A 16,402-nucleotide genomic window follows, 5' to 3' on the forward strand; every position below is an offset into this window, starting at 1 on the left:
CCCCACATCCTCTTGGCAACTTAAAACCAACTTGTTTATCCTCTTTCCCAGCTCTGATACTGATGACTGGTCTTCGATCTGAAATGTTAACTCTCTTTCTCTTTCTACAGATTTTGAGTGACCTGTTGCGTGTTCCCAGCATTTTCTACTTCAGTTTTCCAGCATCTGCAGTTTTATTTTATTTTCAGGAATATAAAGGGAATTTATGCAAGCTTTTATCCCTAGTAGGAATACAAGCATAACCACTAGTCACATTTCAAAGACAGTGCTTTCATTATCCATTAGGAACGTTTATTACTTAAATCTCATTAGATTTTATTGCTAGAAGGTGTCATGTTATTGTAACAGCATTGTCTCAGTGGACAACAATTAAAGACATTGAATTCAGAGAGATTTCATGGATATTCAGGGGCTGAGGAGGAAACAATTTGCCCTTTTAAGCATTGGGCAATAGAGAGCTCATACATAAGGAGAAACAGCACTTATGGAGGTGGGTGGAAAGGTGGGTGAGGAAAGAAAAGAACAAAGAGGTGAGGTGGAATTTGTTAAATAAGAGGGAATCTCTCTGTTCTGTTAAAAATGGTAAAGACAATTGCCGATTAATAAAATCTTTTGGAAAATGCTGACAGTCTCTCTCTCACACAGTAATCCATTTACATCTGGTATGTGTTAGACATTTTCATGGGCTCAGATTTTACATGTACTGAAATAAGAAACTAATCACATATATTTTAAGACCTTTGACCAACTGATTGATCATTAAAGAGAAGGTACTGAAAATCTCCTGTCTGACCATCCCACGTACAGCCATGAGAAAGTTGTGGCACTGACCACCAAAGGTTCACTGAACTGGAGGATTCTGTTCATGTACATAACACCGAGGGCATCTGCACCATTTTGCACCTGTCATAGTGATGCCCAGTTACCCCGTGGAAAGAGGACGAGATGAACACAATTCATGCACAACCAGTGCATATCCTGACCTTTGCCCATGAGGTATTCTCCAATCTGCAAATAAATTGGCCAAATGCTTGGTTTCACATGACATAATAACACATTATCCTATCCAAAGCCATGTTTAAAGGAACTTTACATGATAAAGCCCTAGTCCATCACTGGACTCAGCAATGTGCCCTGTGGCCGTTCGTTTCATCCACTCAATTGGCTTCAGATGTTTACTTCATCGTGCACTGTTCATAGAAATGATTTTCCAATCCATATTGTGCAAATTCTTTCCCATAGGCAGGGCATTGCTTTTTGAGCAATCACATTACTGCCCACAACACTTCCAATGTGAACGTCATCCTGGCTGTACTTTCCTTGTTCTGCCTTTTGTCTCACACTTCACTAGATGTATTCCTGTTCTCGGCCATCCGACCTTTCCAGCCTGGCTTTGCATAGCTTTGCACCTTTGTACTCCTGTATGTACCTTTCCAAGTTAACTCTGACATGCATAGTAGCTGCTCCTTTGATTCACTCCTAGGTTCCAAAGATAACCTGATCACTGATATGTGAGTTCTTCAAATCAATGTAACTGCAAATATCTATTGATAATCTGAGGTCAGTTAAGAAAATATCAAAGGATTCTCTCTACTCCTTACCTTGGAGTTGACTGTCAACAGTTTGATTTCTGGGTGGGTTTCAGTATACTTGAAATGTAAACCATTCTCCACAAACTCATTTAAGCTTTATGCTATGGTACAATTCTCTTCCCTTGTGACCAATGGGATACTGCAACATCTTTACTTCTGCCGACTCTGGGTTATCTGCCATAGTCGGCTCAATAGACAATGCAATCTCTTCATTCCATTTTGCCCAATGGTTAGGTGAGATGCTTGCCCAGAAATCCAGTAGTTCACATCTTTGTTCCACTGAGTAATACCTCAACTGAATCACACAGCTCGCTGTTTCTCAGTGCCTGTCCATGTGTTCTGGAGTTATAGAGTTGTACAACACAGAAATTAACTCTTTGGCCCATCATCTCCATGCCAACCATTGTGCCCATCTACACTAACCCCATTTGCTGGCATTAAGTCCATATCCTTCTATGTCTTGTCTATTTAAGTGACTGCCTAAATGTCTCTTAAACACAATGATTGTATATGACTTCACCACCTCCCCTGGCAGCGTGTTCCAGATATCCATTATTCCCTGCTAAAATACCTCCTCCTTCAGATCTCCTTTCAAACTCCTTCCTCTCGCCTTAAACCTGTGCTCTCTTGTTTTTGATATCCCTACCACAGGAAAAAGAGTCTGACTATCTACCCTATCTATCTCAACTTGGGATGGGTGGGGGGGTGGGGAGTCTGCTGGAGCTCGGTATTCTGTTTCAACATATTTTGATACTCTTTCATTTATTTGGACAGGTACTGGGAAATAGTAATTCAAACTAACAACAAAAGAATTTTATTAAATAAAAGACCTTTCTGCATCACTCAACATCACTTACTGTGTCTTTCTTCAATACCAAATCCCCGTGGGATTTTCACCATGAAACAGAGCAATTAGTCATGTGACACAATCCTTAAAGGAGTAACAGAATTAAAACACCAATTATGGTCCACAAACCAATATTACAAATGACACATATATTACATGGTCTATCAGATCAATATTTACTTTCAACCTGTTTTGTTCCTATTCTCAAATGTATGAGCAGAGAATAAGCAGACTCGGTCTATATTCTCTAGAGTTCAGAAGAATGAAGAGTGACCCCATTGCAACAATCAAACTTTTTTTTACACAGGGATTTACAGCGTAGGTTGCCTTGCTGGGGTGCCTGGGATCAGGAACAACTACCTCAAAACAAGAGGCTGGCTGTTCAGAGCTGAGGTAAGAAGAAACGTATTCCCCCTGAAGAAAAAGGTGTGGGAGTTTCCCATATCTGATGTTTAGGTTCCTTGGTCTCCTTTTAAGTTTTAATTCCCATTCATTCAAAAACAGATGGTATTAATAAGACAAAGTAATTAATTGGAGTCTTGCATAATTCACCTGTGATCACAAAGTTTTATTTGTAGCCATTAATTGAATTCATCAGCAGCAGACTATTTTAGCTCTTATTTGTCTGCTGTAACCCAAATGACTGGTTGTTATTTGGATTGTCATTCATTCAACCTTCCAAGTTTGGTTCTTATGACAGTAATTTAGTGAATTGAATAATCTTGGGTGGCACAATAGTGTGGCTGGTCGAGCCACTGCCTTACAACTCCAGCAACCTGGGTTCAATCTTGACCTCCAGTGCTGTCTGCGTGGCTTTTGGACGTTCTCCCTGTGATTGTGTGGGCTAGATTTGGGTGCTCCAGTTTCCTCCCATATTCTAAAAATGTGTGGGTGTATAGGTTAATTGGCTGCTGTGAACTGCTCCAGGCATTAGGTGTGTGATAGAATCTGGGGAGTGCTGATGGGAACATGTGGAGAATAAAATGGGATAGGGTAGCATTAGTGTAACAATGGGTACTTGATGGTCAGCGCAGACTTGATAGACCGAAGGGTTTACTTCCATGCTACATCAATCAATTAGAGTTCCCCTAACTGTTGAGCTGATGTGTCTGTCCTTTGCTTAGAGTCATAGAGAGATACAGCACAGAAACAAGCCCATCTGCCCACCAGTTCCATGCCAACAATTAAGCACTCATTTTTACATGAATCCTACCCTAACCCACTTTATTTTCCCCACATTCCCATCAACTTTCCCCAGATTCTACCACCCACTGGGGGCAATTTACAGTGGCCAATTAAGCTACCAACCCACAGGTTTTTGGGATGTGGACCAAACTGGAGCATCTGGAGGAAACATATGAGGTTTAGCCTTAAATTATGTGTGGTCGCTCCTGCGTGTGATGATTTTCTCCCATCTCATCTGGATACTGGCGTGTTACCAGGTTATTTGGCACCTCTGAGCTAAGACAGCCATTGACTGGCACTACTTACTCTTAAAGGAAAGCATGGTTATGCATTCAAGATAGGGTGCATTGTGTTTAAACCAAATACCCCTGCAATTAAATAGCCTGCTGAATCTCAGATATGATGGAGTATTAACACTTTAATCACCAAAGGAGAGGAATAACAAAGGTTGTTAAAATTCTGTGGGGAAAATCAATCTCTGCTGTCTGTATTTTTCAGACATCCCTTTAAAGGGGTTAGCTTCTTACATGCATAGATAAAGAACAGGTGGGTAGGTTAGGACTTTTCTACTGAATTGGCAGGTGTGACCATATCCCTCTCCTGCACCAGTCACCCGAGCCAACTTCCATTTCATCTGGAGATCCAAAATGGATTCAGTCCGTCAGACTATGATGTACAGGTCTCCAGAGATGGGGGGAATGCACACCCAATGTAGCCCTCATCCTGATGGCCATCTTTGTGTGTGGCTGCATTAAGCTGTGTGTAGAGCTGGAGTATGCAAACACCAAGTGTCCCCTGTGCTGCAAAGGACGGGACTGGTCCTGTTGCTGCACAATGGTTCTTTCAGTTGGACCTTGCTGCACGATCTGTCCTTTGCAGAAAAATTCCTATAGAAAAATACCCTCAAACACAGTCCATCAAGCAGTGGTCAGCGTGGATTGTCCTGCAGACCCTGCAGGAGAGGGACATTGTGAATCCCATGGGACAGGTCCCTGAGCAGATTATCAAAGCTATTTGGCAGAATGCTTCATTGCTAGAACTCACCAGCAAGCTCCAGTACCGTGTTTTGCTGGTAATGAGAGAAGAACTCTTTGGCAGATCCTTCATTCACAGTGTCTGACTCCCATCACATGCTGCCCTCAAAATGGCTGTGGTGTGGATGAAATGATTGTCTACCTCCTTGTGCATTGTACATTTGCCAAGAAGGTCTGGAAAGGGATGCAATGGTCCTTGATGAGGTGTGTCCCAAGCAGTTACATAACACAGGAGTCTTTGAACTATGGTCTGTTCCCAATGACACATAATGAGACAAACATCAATTGTTGCTGGAAGGTCATCAACTTGGTGGTCATCAACCTGGCTTGCTAGTGCAAGATGATTGAAAGCATAACTGCCAACTGGCGCATTCCAAAGTGCAGGAGAACGTGCTGAGGGGCACACTGAAGTTCAATGCTGCCACCATAAAGGCTCTGTGGTGAAGGACGACAGGCTTGGACAGGTGCAAAAATAATCAGAAAACACTAATTAAATGCTGGTCCCATCATACAAATGGAAACAATTCATTCTATAGCTATATGTTAAACCATACCCAGTGAACAGTTTTCAGTACTGCACCTTGGGAAGATTGAAGCAAATGGAAAGAAAATTTTCACCTCTTTGAGAGTCAAGAGCTAGAGTAGTTTAAGACAGATCTTCCAGGAGTGAACTTAGATGACACCAGGTATTGGGAGTTTGAAGTTCTCTCATGAAAACAACAACTGATATTGGTTCAGCTGCTAATTTTACACCTAAGATTTGTAACCTTTTATAAAACAAAGGCAGTGAAGGTTTAAAACAGACTTAGGTAAACAGCGCAAGACTACAGATCAGTTTGCTACTTTTTCTCTGCGTCTTTCTGTTTATATGGAAGGCTGAGTGGTGAATAGTTTGAGAGTGCAAGGAGATGGTAAAGGGGCAGTAAAAATAAAAATCTGGGTCTGGAATAGGCATCAATGGAAATAACAGAATTAACAACTGCTGTAAGAAATAGATGGGAGGAATGGTTAAGACCCGAAAACATTGAATCTCAGTTTTGAGCTCCAAAGACTGTAATGTGCCTAACTGAGTACAGGCCTCACATGAGTGAATGATACTAAATCTGGGACTCAGCTGTCATAATCTAAATAAGCAAATGTAGGTTCAGGTTGTCAGCAGCATGGTATCATCAGGCCGCAAATCACTCCATGGAAAACTGCTACCTAACAAAGTGGGCATAGTCTCACAAAGTTTATTCACATGAATTTTGTTCGTATTAGTCAGAACCATTACATCTGGAGTTGACACACATTCCACCAAAATGAAGCTAATTACTGTCAGTAAAGTCAGCTAAGAAATAATAATTTAAAATTTGGAGATCAAATTATATCTATTTCTCAGAAGGTCTCCTTATACAGCTATCAACTGAACCTGAATTTCAGGATGAAGTCTTTCCTACTCAGATTCTGGAAGTTATTCAATATAATTTACTTATTACAACACAGGTTCGTATGCACCACGTGTTAACAGATAGAATATGAAAGGGTGAAGGGTGGAATTTCTCACAGTAACCAACCAATTATATTCAAAGTGAACACAATGTACCAAGCCAAATCCAAAGACTAGGTCACATGTAGCAGGACAGCATCAGTGCTGTGTTGAAGAGGTGACTATATTTCTAATTGCTAGTCCTGTGCAGTCATCCGATTGTTAACATCCTGAACTACAATTAGGAAGAAAGGGAGATGGCTTTGGAATGAAGCCAAGTATGTCATCTGGGAGATCAGAAAGAAGAGTTCATAGAGAGAGCAGTAGGTTCTTTATAAGAAAACCCAGCCAGCAAAAGCAATTCCATCATTTTTATTATCAAAAGAGAGTTGGTGCTTTCACCATGAAATTGATATCTGTACTATCACTAGTTGTAACTTTTAAAATGTTTATTGTATAAATTTCCAAATTATTGCTGTGTTCTCCAGGGGAAGAAAATTGCCATTCACAATGCAACTATCATAAGCTGACTCATTTTAAAAGCAGCCACCTAATTTATATCAATTATGTCCTTTGTCCTGATTTCTATGTGGTTGTCCATTTATACCCAGTGAACTACTGACTGGAAAACTAAGAGTGAATCCCACACGTGGCCATAACGTTGACAAGACAACAGTGGGCTTCAATGTTCACCCTCAACCCGCATCAGGCGTCTGGGGTTGGGTTCATTGCAGTAATTTCGGTAGTTTCTTTGACCGTATTATGGATACCCACCTAGGGCTGGCTATATAGAATGGCTATGACATGGTAAAGATGGCTTTGGCACAACCTATAGAATCATCATTTTAAAACGTTTATACAAGTCATGAGGCTATAGATGTTAATCAAATGTGCTCACATGCTCAATGGACAACACAGTGGTGCGGTCAGTAGAGCTGCTGCCTCACAGATCCAGCAACCCGGGTTCAATTCTGATCTCTGATGCTGTATGTGTGCAGTTTGCATGTTCTTACTGTGACCTCTTTGTTTCTCCTGGGCTCTCTGGTTTCCTCCCACATCCCAATGATGTAAAGTTGTAGGTTACATGGTAATTCAACAAGGACAACTTCTATCCCACTGTGATAATACTCTTGAACGGTTCCCTTATACGATGAGATGGACTCTTGACCTCACAATCTACCTTGTAGCTTGTTTGACCTTGCACCTTATTGTCTACCTGCAAAGTACTTCAGTGTAGCTGTGATACTTTACTCTGTACTCTGTTGTTGTTTTTACCCTGTACTACCTCAATACGCTGTGTAATTAATTGATCTGTACGAATGGTATGCAAGACAAGTTTTGCATTGTACCTCGGTATAAGTGAAAATACTAAACCAATATCAATACCATTGTAAATTGTCTCTGTTGTGTGAGTTAGGAATAGAATCTGGAAGGAACTGATAGAAATGAGGGGAGAATCAGTTACAGGAAGAATTAATGAGGGAATGGGATTGATCTATGAGCAGGCATAGACTTGATGGGCTGAAGTAACTTCCTTGTATGCCATAAAGAAGAGTGGAAATCAACTTAATCTTCTTTGGGATTTAAAATTTGTGTTCTCCCACATTATATTGTTAGCCATATTTCCACAAGTATCCTTCACCAATATGCCCAGATTTTGTGTAGTACTACATGCCCATTAGCACTTGCAAAAGAAAATGTTGGAAGAGGTAATGGAAGAAAACATGACAAGACTTAAAAAAAAGTGAATATATTCTGAAATGGTACACGATACTTTCAGGGTTTGTGGAGTGAGCAGGGGAGAGGGCTAACAATGAACTGGTGCAAGTAAAATGGGCTGAATAGACTCCTCATAAGATTCAAGATTCTACCTGGTCTCGGGAAAACAAGGAACAGGCAGAGCAGTTCTAGAAGAATTTCTGAACATTTCCCTTTGGTTACCCCCAAAGGCTGTTGTATTTCAAGGGAAAAATCGAGACTAAAATTTGGAAGCTTATATTGATGATGGACTCAAAGCCACGCACATTTTCGCTCTGTTGGAAATTATTTGGGTACTGACCTTCATCCATGTTTAAACCAACTGTTATGCCTGTTATGTAATTTGTTAGCATTGAGCTGGACTGCAAACAAGGGAAAAAGAGGCTTCAAGTAACTAGTAACACATATCTTCAATGAACCTCAGGCCTTCCCAATGTTCATAATCCACAGTACTGCAGGGAACTTACAAGGAGAAAAATACCTTCATGCTCACAGCTCAGAAAGGTAAGCTTTAAATATTCATGGCACAAAACAAAGGAGAGAGAACTAAAGTCAGAAAAAAAGGCCAATATACATCAACTTGTTCACTTCTGGAGAACTTTCTTAAAAATGGTTTACAGGCAAAGTAGGGACAATGCTGCTTGCGTATCATATCACTTAGAAACTGGCGAATGGTTTGAATGAGGGCGAAATACCTAAAGATACTGAAAGGTGACCAAAGAAGTGACAATAATTTCAGAGATTTTTCTTCAGCTTATTTCTTTACACACCAGAGTCTTCAGCATTTGTCACTTCCTAAAGAGTCTATGGTAGGCTAAACACATAATAAATTTACACCTCTTTGTTCATTAACACCAATCTTGTGAACAAACTTTGCTGTGAAACATTAATCATTCAATATTTGCAACAAAGCACCCAAAACAATCAATTTAGCCCATATGTATTATCTATTGCCTCAGTTTATGCAAGTAGTTGAAGTCTGTTGGCAATGTCATTATAACCCTTCAAATCAATTAGTAATGCAGAATAACTCCTTAATTCTAAGATGCAGTTTACTTTTAAGCACCATCTGTAATTATCATGAATCATTTTTTTCCATTGTAATAAAATGCATGCATTAAAAGAACACAGAAAATACCGTAATTATAAATAGATATCCATAAAGAGAATAGAAAAGGTCAATATGTGAGCCAACAAAACACAAACATGCCCTTTCTTTATAGAAATGTCTTTTTTGTTGTTTTATCTGTACAGACGGTACCCAGATCTTGCACTTACCTACATTAATTGAAGCCTTGCACCTCACTTTAAGCACAAATATGTAGCAATCCAAATAAACTTGTCGGGTCACCCATGAAGGCATTATCTATAAGTTTCAACAACAGTGAATCATCAAAGTCGAGTTAATCAAATATTAAATGTTTATTCTATGAACATGAAATGTAATAACTTTCTTCATTTCACAATATACATTGCACTTAAATATTACAATACTGCAACAACAGTTATCTCATTTTATGTTTTTAAATATTTTTAGATATTTATTTATTAGTCACATGTACATCGAAACACACAGTGAAAGTGTCTTTTGCCTTACTGAGAATGTGCTGGGGGCAGCCCGCAAGTGTCACCACTCTTCCAGCACCAACATAGCATACCCACAGCTCCTAACCTGTACGTCTTTTTGGAATGTGGGAGGAAACCGGAGCACCTGGAGGAAACTCATGCAGGCACAGAAGGAGGCCACAACCCTTCGGGTCCGTGTCAGCTCTCAGCAGAATAATCCCATCAACCGCATTCCCACTATTATTACCCTGTGCCCTGAAACTTTTCTCTCACGCACATGTACATCAACTCCCCTCTTGATTCATTTTCAGCAATGCAAACTGCTGCATCACCTTGCCAACTGTCTGACAACATTGCTGTACTATTCAATCTTACCTCAATATTTTGAAAGTCAGTAAATGTAAATGCACGGAGTGTTCATGAAAGGAGTACACAGTTGATGTTGTATATCTGGAATTGGAATTGGAATTGGAATTGGAATTGGAATTGGAATATTATTGTCACATGTACTGAGGTACAGTGAAAATGTGTCTTGCATACCGTTCATACAGATCAATTCATTATACAGTGCATAGAGGTAATACAACGTAGAACAATAACAGAATGCAAAATAAAGTGCAGAGTGGGTAGACAACAAGGTGTTAGGCCATAACGAGCTAATTGTGAGGTCAAGAGTCCATTTTATGGTACTAGGGAACTGTTCAATAGCCTTATAACAGTGGGATAGAAGCTGTCCTTGATCCTGGTGGTACGTGCTTTCAGACTTTTGTATCTTCTGCCCAATGGGAGAAGGGAGGAGGGAGAATGTCTGGGGTGGGTTTTAGGATGTGTTTGACAACAATCTGGGTTTTTACGATGTGTATAAATTCACTAATGACACCATTGTTGTTAGCAGAATCTCAGATGGTGGTAAGGAGGCATATAGGAGAGAGATAAATCAGCTGGTTGAGTGATGTCACAACAACAACCTCACACTCAGTATCAGCAAGACCAAGGAATTGATTGTGGACTTCAGGAAGTCAGGAGAACACACATCAGTCCTTATTGAGAAGTCAGCAGTGAAAAGGGTGAGCAGCATCAAGTTCCTGGGCATCAACATCTCAGGGGGTCTATCTTGGGCCCCAACACATTGATGCAATCATGAAGAAGGTATGCCAGCGGCTCTACTTCATTAGGAGTTTAAGGAGATTTGGTGTGTCACCAAAGACTCTTACAAATTTCTACAGATGACTGGTTGCATCACTGCCTGGTATGGAGGCTCCAACATGCTGTACAGGGTTATAGACTCAGCCAGATCCATCGTGGGCACAACCCTCCCCAACCATCGAGGACATCTTCAAGAGGTGGTGCCTCAAGAAGGCAGAATCCATCATTAAGGACCCTCACCACCTCTTCATGCCCTCTTCATGTTACTACCATCCGGGAGGAGGTACAGGCCTGAAGACCCACACTCAATGTTTCAGGAACAGCTTCTTCCCCTCCACCATTAGATTGCTGAATGGTCCATGAACCCATGAACACTACCTCCTCTTTTACACTATTTATTGATTTTTGTACCTTGTAGTCATTTTTATGTCTTTATGTCTTGTACCGTACTGCTGCCACAAAACAACAAATTTCACAACATAAATCAGTGATAGTAAACCTGATTCTGATTCTGGGTTCAGACAACATTTTGTATTATAATCTTGTACTCAAAATTAAAGCACATGGAATTAAAGAGAAAGTGATTATGTGTAAACAAACTGGCCAAGGGATGAAAGCAAGGATTATCGAGAACAGTTTTTGATTGGAAATAGATGGCATGATTTCAAAGCTGGTAAATGAACAAAACAGAAATGTTATGAATGATGAAGAGACTTCCAGGCGATAGATAGGCTTCTGAAATGGTCAGACCAGAGACACATGTGGAAATGTAAATTTATACATTTTGGTAAAATGCAGATATTAATTAAATTGAGCAATTTTAAAGGGCTACCTAAATATAGAACCAAAGTTAGAAACCTGATGAAGGAAAACATTCATTTTAAATTACTGTATTGCTATCATGGATGCTACAAAGACAAAGGTTAATATTTTGAGAAACAGAGCTGGGTAATTTTGACCAAAGAACAATCTATATGATTGTATAAGAATAATTTAACTATCTGGAAAAAATATAAGTTCCTTTTAATGACAATGAGAAATAATATCTGATTTGTATGAAAAACTAAAGAATTGAAAATATATACTTAGAAATATCCTGTAGGAAGAGATTTTCCCTTGTAGATGTACATAACTTTACATGTAAAGTATTAGGGCAGATCATGCAATTACAAGCCCACAGATCCACTCAGATCTTTCAGCTTCTAAGCTCTTAAGTGTGTGGAAGCTCAGTCGTGAGTACAGGCTGAAGCGCAGTCTTCTGTTCCTGTTAAGTGCTGACCCTGGGACACAAATGCTGTGCTGATGAACTCCTTCCAAGGTTCAATCGGACAGCATGGATTTTCCAGCTCTGAGGTTGACTTGTCTCATTGAAATGAATGGGAACAAACAGCTGATGAGAATAAAGTTAAGATTAGATAATAAAACTGATTTAATTTTCATAGAATTGGGGATCAGGAGGTTTGGAGCTGTACTCAAACTGTCCAAAATCCACCCAGTGATTGGATTCAACTAAAAGATTGGCAAAGAGGAAGGAGTTTCCAGAAGGGGACAAAAGAAAGAAAGGTTCAGTAAGTTCACTGAAAGTACATTCAGTAAATCACTGAGGAATATCAGTACATTGAATGTAATTTGTGCAGAAAATGACTACCAGTAGGATTACAGCACTGAAATAAAACACGACTTGGCAGATTAAGAGGGAGAGTGACCTATTAATGTTGTCAGGTAAAGACTAATGAGATGAGCTGAAGTACATTAGATAACTGGACTGGTTGTCAGATTAGATTTGAAAGAAGAGGCAATATGTATAATAAGCGAAATAAATGACCCCGGACCTTGCCAGCAACTTCCTTATCCTAGGCACACACAGAGTTTAATGGGAAGTTAGTAATTTGCAGTTTTGTTGATGATTTATTTTGCAGGTAGAGTTGAGAGAAGAGGTAAAATTTGATTAGCTGAGGAAACTGTAGAGGGTTTTATATACTTATCTAGTATCTTCAGATGTTACCTTTCCTACCAAAGATGATTGATTGATTGCCATTTCTCCAGTTCTCCAACATGAGAGGGAGGATCAGGAAAGGGCAGATAAAGCAGGACAACCAGCCTGAAGAGTAGAGGGAGGAGAAGAAGGGAAGAAGAGTCCTTATTGGGGGTAAGTTAGTTGATATTACATGAGGGAATCATTGAAGAGCAATTTTCCTTTCTGCACCTGTGAGGAGCAATAACTATGGAAACTCAGCCTCAACAATGTGCTAATGTCCAAGGTCTTCTGCAACCACATCTTCAGGGGCATGCAAGGCTTACTTTGCCCATGGCTATGGAGGAGACAACGGACCTCAATTTCTTTGCCTCAGAATTACTCCAGGCTAGTGCGAGCAACATTAATAATGTGCAGAGTGCTACTGCCTGTGGATATTGATGGAGTCTCTTCACTTGAGGGAAAATGAATTCATCTTCCTCTCCATGGGCCAAAAGCAACATGTGCAGGGGTTCAGTAACTTCAGACTGCAATATCTCAAGAAGCTTCTCCCAAGGGTGACAGAGGATGATAATTAAATGGCGACTTCATCAGCAGAACTCTAATCAAACAATAGATCACATTTATTGATGGTGATCTATGATGGTGTTATTCCTTTCCTCAATGGCGCTGTTTAACTAACAAGCTGGATTTGTAGTTATTGCTCCATATTTACCATACGAAGGTAAGAAAGAAAGAAAATCAAATTCTCATTGAAGCATAATTCCATTCACAAAATTAGAAATTAGATAGCGTGAATAATTGCTAAGGCAAATTTTGCATTTATCATGTGCTGGGACAGATGGTCAAGGCATAATTGAGCATCATCTCAGAGCACATTCTCCAGTGGGATCCATTTTCACTCTATTAGATTTCATGCAGGTGACAAAGTTGCTGTGATTCAGTCTAAGATCATTCATAGTCCCATCCATCAAGTCTGAATTATTTATAATGATGTGGCATGCTAGATAGTGGTCTAGATCAAAAGTTGCGAGGTACACTTCCAGGTACACTTAAGCCAGATGGTCTGGCTAAGAGTGTGTAAAGGTAGAAAACTGAATCACATAAAATAATGCTGTCACTCATTTATTAACTTTGACACAAATTCAGATGATTGTAACAACCACAGCAGAAGAAGAAAAATCTATGTAAATAACATCTGCCCAAGCATAAATACAGTAAACTAATTGCATGGTATAATCAAACATTTCAAGACATTTAAGCTCACATTTTTACAAGCAATGCTAAGATTACTGGGATCTGGTGACAAACTAACAAAAACTCAATATGGTGCAGAACAGTTACAAACAAACACACATTGACATTATTTGTGTGCTGCACCAACAGGTTAATTATTAATTACACAAGTGGCAATGCATAAGGGATTTATGACATAGCTAAACACAAGAGTTCTAATTGAATAATTAAGCTGGCATTCTCTCTGTGAAACAAAATAATTGTGAATATCTGCTGAATTTTCTTTCTGCAAATCAATGTGATTAATTTACAGAATCTGAAATCATTTGTCACCAAATCCTTTCATCTTTCTAAAATATTAATTTTTTCAAGCCTCAGCTGTAGCATCAGACTTGCACAAAAAGGAATGTAAAAAAAAAGTTATCTAATTTTTTAAGTGGCAAGGTTATTATTGAAGTTGAGGGACAAAATGGTTGCTAAGATTTTCACTCGGAATAATAATCCCCTTGAGTCGAAATGACAACCATAGATCAGTAGGTTAGAGTGAAAAGAGAAAGGTCGATGATATCCTCAGAAAATTTTGTATATGAATTTGAGTAAGAATCAAAACAGATTTTTAAAAGGTTAATGTGGATGCTCAGAGGGATATGGGCCAAACATGGGTAAATGGGACTAGCTTAGGTGGGTATCTTGCTCAGCAAGGACAAGTTGGGCTGAAGGGCCTCCTTCCATACTGTATGACTCTAGGACTCTACAAGATTCTTTGGTGTGCTGAGATCCATCTTGGCAGGAGTTGATATGGTAGAATGACAAAGCATTTCATACCAACTTAACTATTTTTAAATCTAGTATCGTAGGACATTGCAGAAGTAATTTGCATGCCATATGACCCCATGAACAGCAATCAGATAAATGACATCATAGGCTGGATTTGGCTGGACTTGGCACCTCTCCACCCTACCCCACACTATATCGATCTTGTACGGTGGTTGGCTCCCAGTGATCTTGAGGTCTTCCTGTCAGCACTGTTCCGTGAAATGAAGTGGGCTCTGAGCATTGGCTGGGTCTCAGATAACACAAACTGACACCAAGACATTTAGAAACAGTTGAAAAATGTTTAAATATTTTTTAAAATTAGAAATTATTAATAAATTAAGAAATAATAATTCACCTAAAAAAATAACTGATGTAACTTAAATAAATAACTAATATTACTTAGAATAAAGTAAAAGAAAATCCCAGTGGCCCAATGCCAATGAATGAGGCCATACCATTTTCACCAGCTATATCCCTGGATCTAACCTCCAGTAAATTCTTTACCTCCAGACTGCAATGTACAGGCATGGAAGTCTAGAACACACAGACATGTTCAACACAGATAGCCAATAGTTCCCTACAAACCCATCAGCTTTAAAGGTCACTTGAGAAATATGTGTTACGTTCATCACTGGGAAAAATCACCTGCTTTTAGCTAAAGTTGTTATGTGATTTTTTACAACCACCTGGAGAGGCAGATGATGGCTATAGTTAATATCCCATCATAAATATGGCACTTCTGATAGTGCAGTGCTGCACTGAAATGTCAGCCGAGACAAAGTATCTGACTGAGAGCAGAGAGCTTCACATGAAATGTGTGGGGATCACTTTATACACACTATTTCAATTAACCCATTTAAAATCTTATCTTGCAGTCTCTCAGTTATTTAAATTAAACATCCTCAAGATCTATTCAGATGGGGCCATTTCACAGTTGCATTTTCTGCAGGCTGATATTTACAACCCCTTGATTCTCACTGTGACTCCCACCACAGTCACTGCGGATCAGTAATAACATTTCCTTGCTGACAACCAACACAGATGCACCTCAAGGATGCGTGTTTAGCCCACTGCTCTATTCTCCCTACACTCATGACTATGTGGCTAGGCACATTTCAAGCGCCATTTATAAATTTGCCAATGACACCACTATTGTTGGCAGAATCTCAGATGGCGATGAGGAGGAGTACAGGGGTGAGATAGGTCTGCTGGTTGAGTGCTGTTGTAACAACAACCTCGCACTCAATATCAGCAAGACCAAGGAATTGATTGTGGACTTCAGTAAGGGGAAGTTGGGAGAACACACACTAGTCCTCATTGAGGGGTCAGCGGTGGAAAGGGTGAGCAGCTTCAAATTCCTGGGCGTCAACATCTCGGAGGATCTAACCTGGAGCCAACACATTGATGCAATTGGAGAAGGCATGCCAGTGGCTCTACTTCATTATGAGTTTGAGGAGATTTGGTATGTCACCAAAGACTCCTGCAAATTTCTACAGATGTACAGTGGAGAGCATTCTGACTGATTGTATCACCACCTGGTATGGAGGGTCCAATGTGCAGGATCAAAAGGGGCTGCGGAGGGTTGTAGACTCAGCCAGCTCCATCACGGGCACAACCCTTCCCACCTTCGAGGATATCTTCAAGAGGCGGTGCCTCAGGAAGGAGGCATCCATCATTAAGGAACCTCATCACCTGGGACATGCCCTCTTCTCACTACTACCATGAGGGAGGAGGTACAGGAGCCTGAAGACCCACACTCAACATTTTAGAAACAGCTTC

At 39.9% G+C, this 16,402-nt stretch overlaps 1 long non-coding RNA gene across 1 annotated transcript in view; it reads right to left on the reverse strand.

The window, feature by feature from the left end:
- Window positions 1–9,179: 9,179 nt before the first annotated feature.
- Window positions 9,180–16,402, reverse strand: part of LOC127572141 (uncharacterized) — a 36,830-nt gene continuing 29,607 nt past the window's right edge. Inside the window, exon 3 of the long non-coding RNA XR_007956578.1 lies at window positions 9,180–9,250. This is a non-coding gene — a long non-coding RNA (uncharacterized LOC127572141). The remainder of the gene's footprint in view (window positions 9,251–16,402) is intronic.

Source organism: Pristis pectinata, chromosome 6 (genome assembly GCF_009764475.1).
Source record: "Pristis pectinata isolate sPriPec2 chromosome 6, sPriPec2.1.pri, whole genome shotgun sequence".
Taxonomy (NCBI): domain Eukaryota; kingdom Metazoa; phylum Chordata; class Chondrichthyes; order Rhinopristiformes; family Pristidae; genus Pristis; species Pristis pectinata.